General features: G+C 34.4%; 1 pseudogene across 1 annotated transcript; it reads right to left on the reverse strand.

Annotated features, from left to right (window-relative positions):
* Positions 1 to 242: 242 nt before the first annotated feature.
* LOC143591972 (uncharacterized) lies at positions 243 to 6,793 on the reverse strand (annotated as a pseudogene). Its single transcript, XR_013145822.1, has 5 exons — positions 6,731 to 6,793; positions 3,165 to 3,402; positions 2,933 to 3,076; positions 1,567 to 2,253; positions 243 to 573 (listed from the first exon to the last, which is right to left on the reverse strand). The product of XR_013145822.1 is annotated as an uncharacterized LOC143591972 (transcript).
* Positions 6,794 to 8,563: the final 1,770 nt, after the last annotated feature.

An 8,563-nucleotide genomic window follows, 5' to 3' on the forward strand; every position in this document is an offset into this window, starting at 1 on the left:
AGTTTTATTCGAGCTTTTATCGAGCGAGCCTGACGCCCAAGCTTCGAGCTTTTTGAACAGCCCTACATGCAATGATACAACCAATATAAAAACCAACCCTTTTGACTCGACCTGTTTAACCCACACCAAGCCTAGTTTCACCTAACAATCATTGTCAAACAGAACCCTACTGGCACTTCAAATGTGGCGTGGAACGTATGGATAAACCCGCTTCTGACATTTTAGATCACCATACATACACAAAACTACTTACATCCTTTATTTAACAAACCACGCATACATGAGTAGTCGGGTTCATAAAACCATAGCAAATATTTTACAACGAGTACTAGAATATCAAACGATACTACACTCGCTTGAATTCCCATCCTCTAAAGAGCCATCATCGGGGAATCCCAAAACATAAGCATCACTTTCATCTTCATCATCACTTGCAATATCATTTCTATTGTGTCTTCTTTCAATGTAAGCCATTGCCTGCCTTCTGTGAAGCCTTAAAACATGCATGTGGACGTCAGGTGTAAGTGTGACCCGCGACTGATCTTCCCTTCCTCTTTTGTTTGATTCCATTATCTGTTTTATTCAAAGATTTAGATTATGATCGTAATAATATTCTTTTTAAGGTTTATACCATATAAACCAAACAAAAATCTTTTTTCACGAAAAAATCCCTAAACCTAAATTGTAAAAAATACACTAAAATTGCCAAACCAACTTTTACATATTTGAATCTCTAAATATCTCTAAAATGCACTTACTTTGAAAAGAATTTTATGATAATTACTTGTTAACTCTTAAATTGCTTAAAATGAGATAATGAATTTATTATTATTATTATTATTATTATTATTATTTTTGCAAAAATGTTGGAATTTCACTATATCAAATTCTAACCAATTTAAAAGTCAAGAAGCCAATATTTAAAAACAATCCCCTTTCAGACAAGTTTAAGGATTTTAATATAGAAAATTAGGTTAGTGACTTCTTCATGTATTTTTTTTACAAATTGAGGTACTATAATATACAAAAATTAGATTGAGAGCTATGAAGAATACATTGGTTTTCTATGGTATTAGTAATAATTAAAGCAAAATTCTTGTAAACAAAGTGTACGTTCGTTTAACTTTAACCAAACAAACGATCGAACATGAACAGTTAAATGAACATGTTTCTCTTGTTCGTGTACGTCTGTTAAGAAAATGCATGTGTTCGTGTTCGTTTGTTAATTGTTAAATGAACGGTTCACGATCATAAACGAACTAACATAACAATTGAACACCAATTAAAAGTAAACGTGAACATTGGGACTGAGATATTTATAAAACTAGATTAGATTGTAGCGTGTGATATTTTAATTTCATAAAACTAGACTAAACTGTAACGAGCTTAAAAAGCTAAATGAATTTAAACTCGAACAAAACGTAAACTAACGAGCATAAATGAACGTTCACGAACATAAATGAATGAACAAGGCACGTGTTTGTGTCCGTCCATTTAACTTAACGGACACAAAAATTGGTTCATGTTCGGTTCGTTTACAAGCCTAAAAATTTTTGAAAGGCATACCTCTTGTAAATCATGAGGCAATGCAATAGTATCAGAAGACATTGGAACCCAAAGTTTTATGTTTTTCTCTAATCCAGAACTGGCAAAAACAGGAATACTGGGATGAGGCTCCACTTGATTCACTATACGCCTATCGCCTTCCATAACGCGTACGGCTTTACAATCTTTCTTATTCCATATAAATATATGACCACAATCAGACCCGCTCATGACATACTCACTATTCGGCCCGAAAAAACTAACCCCTTTAACTGTCATTGAGTTCCTATGCCCTGAATACACCCGCGGTTCTTCCACATTCTCGTTTGGACCAGACACCGGGTCGGGCCCTAAACCCATATCCTTTTGAAATAAGTAAACGAGTTCATCGTTGTAAGAAACGAGAAGCTCGCTCGTGTGGGAATATGACATCCCAGTGATGGAGATGTCTTGGGTTTTGGTTAGGTGTTTTGGGCAGAATGTGTTAACGGGCCGGGCTTGGCTGGTTGAAGGCGGGCCCGGTTGGAGTTTTCTAATATCATATACGCGTGCATATTGGTCAGAACCCGCTATAGAAAAGTAGTTAGGGTTTCGCGGGTCAATTACAATGGAGTTTAATCTTAAGCTGTTTGAGGATGAGTGGTGGTTGTTTTCTGAGAATGATGAGCAATTGAAAAGCTTTGTTGAAGAATTGGTTCTTAAATCGAACTGCGGAAGAAAAGAAAATTATGATTTGTTTTACTTCCTGCTTTTTAGTCGTTGATAGATTTGCATGAAACTTAAAAACCGATCTGTAACCGAACAAACCGAACCTAAACAAAAACCAACAATTTAGTTTTATGTTTCCGTAAAAATCGAATTTGCAGTTTACTTACCGTTTTGCATCTAACTAAAACTGAAATAACCGAACCCCAAAAAAAACATATGTTTTGGTAACCGAATTTTGGTTCAGTTTCGGTTTTGCGTCTAATTAAAACCGAAAAACCGAACCAAAAGAAAAACAGACGGTTTTACTATCTTTTCGTAAAAACAAATTTTCGGTTCGGTTTTGCATCTAATTAAAACCGAACCGACCCAAATTTATGGATTTTCATTTTTTATTTTGAATGTTGATAAATAATGTAACCCAAATATTTTAGCCCAACCAAATGCATAATTAATTTACAAAAAGATTTAGGCACAAAGTTTCAGGGTCAAATTTATTATTTTGCCGGTCAAAAAATTTCAAGTCCAAATGCCAAACGAAAAAACCAAAGCCAACCCGAGCTTGTAAAACTGAAACTGAACGGTTTTCAAAGCTCATAAACCAAATTTCCGGTTTATGGTTCGGTTTAAGCTCAAAAGCGACCCATGTTCAAAGTTTATTTATATTTCGGATTTAACATACGTGTTGGACTAATCCATCTTCACCACAGCTGTAAAATATGTGTGGACTTCCGGGCTCAACCGCAAGCTTGTGAACCCGACCATGGTGTTTCCCTAATCTTTTTGTGTGGACTTCACCATTGTCGCCTATTTGACCAAGTCTAACCTGAACAATAACATACACACAAGTACGAAACTGATTATTTAACCTAAATAATCAGATGATCAAAAGAATAACATGTTGACTGACTCACTTGACCATCAGCAGCACAAGTTATAATTGTACGGTCATCAGTAAAGGGCATAAATCGAGCTTGAAATATATTATCCACGTGACCAGAAGCAAAGATGTAGTTGCTCATTCCAGATCATCACTCTTCTGTCATCAGATCCTGATACCAGATGATCACCGCAATGGTTGAACTCAATTGTGTTTACACAGCCTTCTTGCCCAATCAGTTTACCAGCGAGATCAAGCCTCTTTACAACAGCCTGCAATAACCTAATTTATTTACCATCTATCTATCAACTGAATCAATTAGAATTGCTGCTTATGCAATCAACTGAATCAATAACAACCTAACTTTGTTATCATGTATCAACTGGAGTGGTTGCTTATTGATGCAATCATAACCTAATTTCATTATCAAGTATCCATTGTATATATTAATTAATGAAAGTTTGATCGATGAGCAATTGATGATGGTGAAGTAAGTTACAATGAATCTAGAATCACATCAATTGAAGATAATAATAATAATAATAATAATAATAATAATAATAATAATAATAATAATAATAAGTGAAGCTGAATCTGAGAAGCGGAAATACGGCGAGAGAATTTACTGGGGGAATAGAAGCCGATTTGTCTATTGAAAACCTCCAAAGTCTCGTGATATTCTATTCTTGTGGTTTCTAGTCTCCAATGGTGGGAGGGATTATTACTTTTTGATTAACGGGTCGTTTTCGGGTTGAGTGATTTAATAAAAAAGTCATATTTGGTTGCTATATGTTTATATAAATAGATTAAATGGGCTGTATGTGGGTTACATGAATTCGCCAAACTCGTCAACTTCTCAATCCACATCCATGTAAAGTGTAATACTGAATAATATATATTTGTATATATTTGTATTTCATGCTTTATATGTGATACTGATACATACAATACAACACACCCATTTTTTTTAACCTTTGTAGCTTTCTCTCTTCATACACATCATCATGTAATTATTTTTCCATATGTTTTCTACAAGTGCTAATACAATGTTTACTTTTATGGTTTAACTAGTAGATTGACCCGCTGCGTTGCGGCGGGGGGTTTGATGATCATTATAAACGCTGTTAAATGTATATGGCTTACCTTACATACTTTTGGTTATGTAGTCATCCCATCTAGCGCATATAAGAGGACTTTATGGGGATTACAAATACACCTATATCTAAGTTCTTTGTGGTACATTATAGTAATGTAGCCCTTCCGTCTAGCCCTTATAGAGGTGTTTCTGAGGGGTACAGAATAATTGCAGAAACTTGTTACAAATTATTGTCAGTTAATGTCCTAGAGACTTATTAGTCCTGCGAAAAGTAGTCACTGTTAGTCCCGCCAAAAGTAGTCCAATATGCTCCACAACGTGTTTCATCTGCTTCTTTGGTGTTGGATCTGTAATAATATTTCAGCTGCTAGTGACCGTTTAACAAAACTGAAAATAGCAACTGACAAAACATATTCCTAAATTAGTAAATTCCTAACAAACAGGCAGAACAAATTCTGCACTTTGTATGTACATATAACTGGAACCAGATAATTTTTCAACCAAAATGAAGAATTTACACAATCTAGTTTGTCCTTCAAATGCCAAAACTACAAATTTTGAATGAACAACTTTACTTTCAAAAAACTGAAATGGCTGTAAAGAATGATACCAAAATCTAGTTTGACTTTCGAAAGTTAAAATAGCATTTTTACTTTCAAAAACAAATATTAAACACAGAGTATATAACTGAGTTTTTATATTGAAGAGTTCTTGAATAAATATCAATATAATTATGCACTTCATTGTCGTTATGTGTACATGTAACCAGAAGCACAATATATAAGCACAAACATGAATTGTAAAGAAACCTAATAATAATTAAAGTTGCTGTAATATTAAACATAGGATATATAACTAAGTTTTTTATATTGAAGAGTTCTTGAAGAACATAAAGATTTTTACACACATGGACACATTGTCCATTTCATTTATTCTCCATTCATCTGGACCAAATGTCCAATAGTGTAAGTCGATACGTTTTAGTGTATATGGACGTGGGGAGTTGTGTGCGTTCACTATGTTGGGAGTTAGAGGCAGTCGATACCTGGTTTTTCTTGTATTGGTCTCGTTGATTTTGGATTTGGCATCGGTGGTGACAGGCCTATTGATGCAGATGCAGAGGTGGAACGATCTGTGGCACTGACGGGTGTGTCACTGATTTTGTTGACAGTAATTGAGCTATCTTGTTTTGCGATCAATGTAATGTCTTTGGAACACCTGTTATTGCAGAAATTTGTGGAGGTACAACCTTTTGGTTGCCGTGTCCCATATCCAAACCGATTGCACGACATTCATTTTTCAGCACGTCGGTCGCTGTTTCATTATAGGTTACAACATTGACAATATGTTCTATTATAGGTTACAACTTAGGTGTTACATGAATATCGTCTAGACATTCAAATGTTGTTGTCCTGTTATGTTGGGGTAACAATGTCTTTCGGCACAATGAGCACTGTGTGAAGTACCAATTTCGGTGGGTCGCCACATCACTGATTCTCCCTACGCAGGTGTACGTTTCTCTTTTATGTTGTACAAATGTTAGAACGTCCTTGTCACTGTTTCATATTATAAGTTTTAGTGTTGTGCAATCGGAAAAGCATTAAAGAGAAGAAATCATCATCAATACATTTGTTGACTTTCAAAATTATTTTCATTCACAAATTTTTCATCCTGTCTTTGAATAACATACAGGACCAGTATGTTGTTCATGAAAATATAGTAACATGTCCTACAGATTTTTATTTGGGCTAATAATTATGAAGTTATGATGTTAAAATTAAAAGGCAGTATCATGCTAAAATAAATCGAGTGTAGAACCCAGGTAAGTACCCAAAAAACCGGAATAAATAGCACATGGTGCTACCAATGTGGACCAACCACTTTAAAGGCTGTAAGTAATACTTTGAAAGATTGTGCGTTTTCACCTGATGTCTTTTTGTTTAGTGTTTGATAGCTTGTTAGTAATGAAATATGTGGTTGGTAAATAGCATTTTTAAAGTAGCAGTAGATACATTCTATAAGTGGCAGCGGTTATATTTAAATTGAGTTGTGTGAAGACGAATGTTACCTGTTAATATCTCCCAGGTACTGAGGTGTTCTTGTAGCTGCTCGTACGTGCAAAGCTGTAGTAGGATGTCTGCATACTGGCGCCGGAGATGAGGATGAACGTACATCAATCTTCGGGATACAGTTATGTAGACATTGTAGCATAACGAAAGTGTGATAATGAGTCAAAGTGTGGCCGGTCATTTAAATCCATGACGGCATAGATTCCGTTGCCCTATAGCAAGTGGAAGATTGTGATCATTGTTAGCTTTAATTATAGACAACATGTGATTTAACAATTGATCCTAAACAAAGATGTCATGGTATTGCATATTAATATCAAATTTACATCTTAAGTTATATTAGTAACATTAAATCCCTACATAGATCTTAAACAAAGAAGTCATGGACTCATGGTATTTCATATTAATATCATATATACACCTTTTGCGACTTACATGGCGGTAAAAGGAATATGTAGCATAATTCTTGCCGCTCGCCACTTGCCTCTTGATATCCATTGTTTCAAAACTCGGATTGTAATCGATCTTGATTTCTGGCATTCTTCTATTTCAAACAAACGTATGCTTGACATTTCTTTTTGGTGTGACTGGTTTTTGTTTGGTAAATACCAATTCATTTACTCTAATCAAAAAGCCTTAATTATAACAACACATGAAGCTAATAAAACAAAGTACAAACATCCCTTAAACAATCTAACTTCCGAACACATTCAAACAAAAGTTAAAGCAAAGAACCGACACATAAAAGCAATCCTGTCAAATAATTTATCAACGGCACATCACACTAATGGAAATACCTTAACATAATTAACAACACATTAAAGTACATACGACACACTTAAAACAACTTTGCTGCCAATCACATTGCAAGAAAACAAAAAGAACACGACACCAACAATTCGAGAAACCTGTTACAGTTAGATACCTTGTCAAACAGAAGAAACTTTAATGACAGTGTGAACTAAAAGACTTGGAATAAACAACCTGTATGATATGATAAAAGTTTACAATTCAAATCAGTCCACTACTGATAAACAAATTGAATTCATAAGACTTGGAATAGCTAAGAACTTAATTTTGTAAACTTTAGGGCCTTTATAAATCTGACTGCTACTCCCCAATTTCAAGGCACAAAACAAAAGAATAAAAAGCTGCCATCTAACCTATGATTCCTAACTTGAAAGTATATCACAAAAACGGATCTATGATTTCCTCTCGACCTGTTGAATAAGAGAACCAATGGCCGAATTCTTAAAAAATAAACCAACTATAAAAGAAATCCTCTCGTTGATGCAATGAAGATGATCGGCAAGAAAAATATGAGATTGCTTTGTTAAACAGAGAAGTGAAGCACACGTGGAAAGGTTTGTGATACATGTTTGCAAAGTAGAACCTGAAAGCAACTCTCAAACGGTGAAGAGACACAGTGTACAACTGCTTATGCCACAAGTCTACCGAAAATGTAACATTATAAATAAATTGTTTCTATGTTGGATATACTATAATATATTTTTAATCATGACTCGTGTATAAGGTGTACGCAAACAAACCCAATGCATGAGGCTCCTGCATGTGTAGGTTCCGTGAAGTGTCAGATTGACTTGGATATATACATATGCATCTTTACCTGCGTTTTTACATGAGATTGTTTTCAGATCTCAAACCCATATCCAAAGAACACGAAGCGTGTTGCATATCAAGTGAAGGTGTTCTGGTCTAAGAATGATCAAATATTCGAGGTAATAATTTTCCCGTCTTTTTTTTTTCCTTAAACACACATCTACAAAACTAGCAATCCTATAATGTGTTGAAATTTATGTAGTTGCACATGAACCATTCAAATCAAGTTTTACCTATTATTGTTTCATTTTCTGTTTTGCAATGAATTCATTTCTACATGATTTGTGAATCACACTTTTTTTTTCTTTTATTAATTTTATAATTAAACAATTAAGTAATAAACTCAAATACGTGGATTTCATGTTTGTACTAATTGTGCACTATCTAATGTTCAATTAGAACTCGTTTGATACCCTTCCTACGACTTCCTATTTTGAGAAAACTATGAATTTGAACCCAACTCTAGGATTTTACATGCTGTGTTATACGTCTCGAGTCTGGTAAATATAACTTACACATATGACGGATTTGTACGTGTAGACAATTTATAGTTTCATGTCACGTGAACCATTCTAATTAAGGTTGTCTTATTTTATATTTATTCGTTATTATTAGTAGTCAATTGAGCTATAAGAATTAACTGGTCAT

This window comes from Bidens hawaiensis, unplaced genomic scaffold (genome assembly GCF_021521415.1).
Source record: "Bidens hawaiensis isolate Kalapana, Puna unplaced genomic scaffold, B.hawaiensis_p1.1 tig00040228_1, whole genome shotgun sequence".
NCBI lineage: Eukaryota > Viridiplantae > Streptophyta > Magnoliopsida > Asterales > Asteraceae > Bidens > Bidens hawaiensis.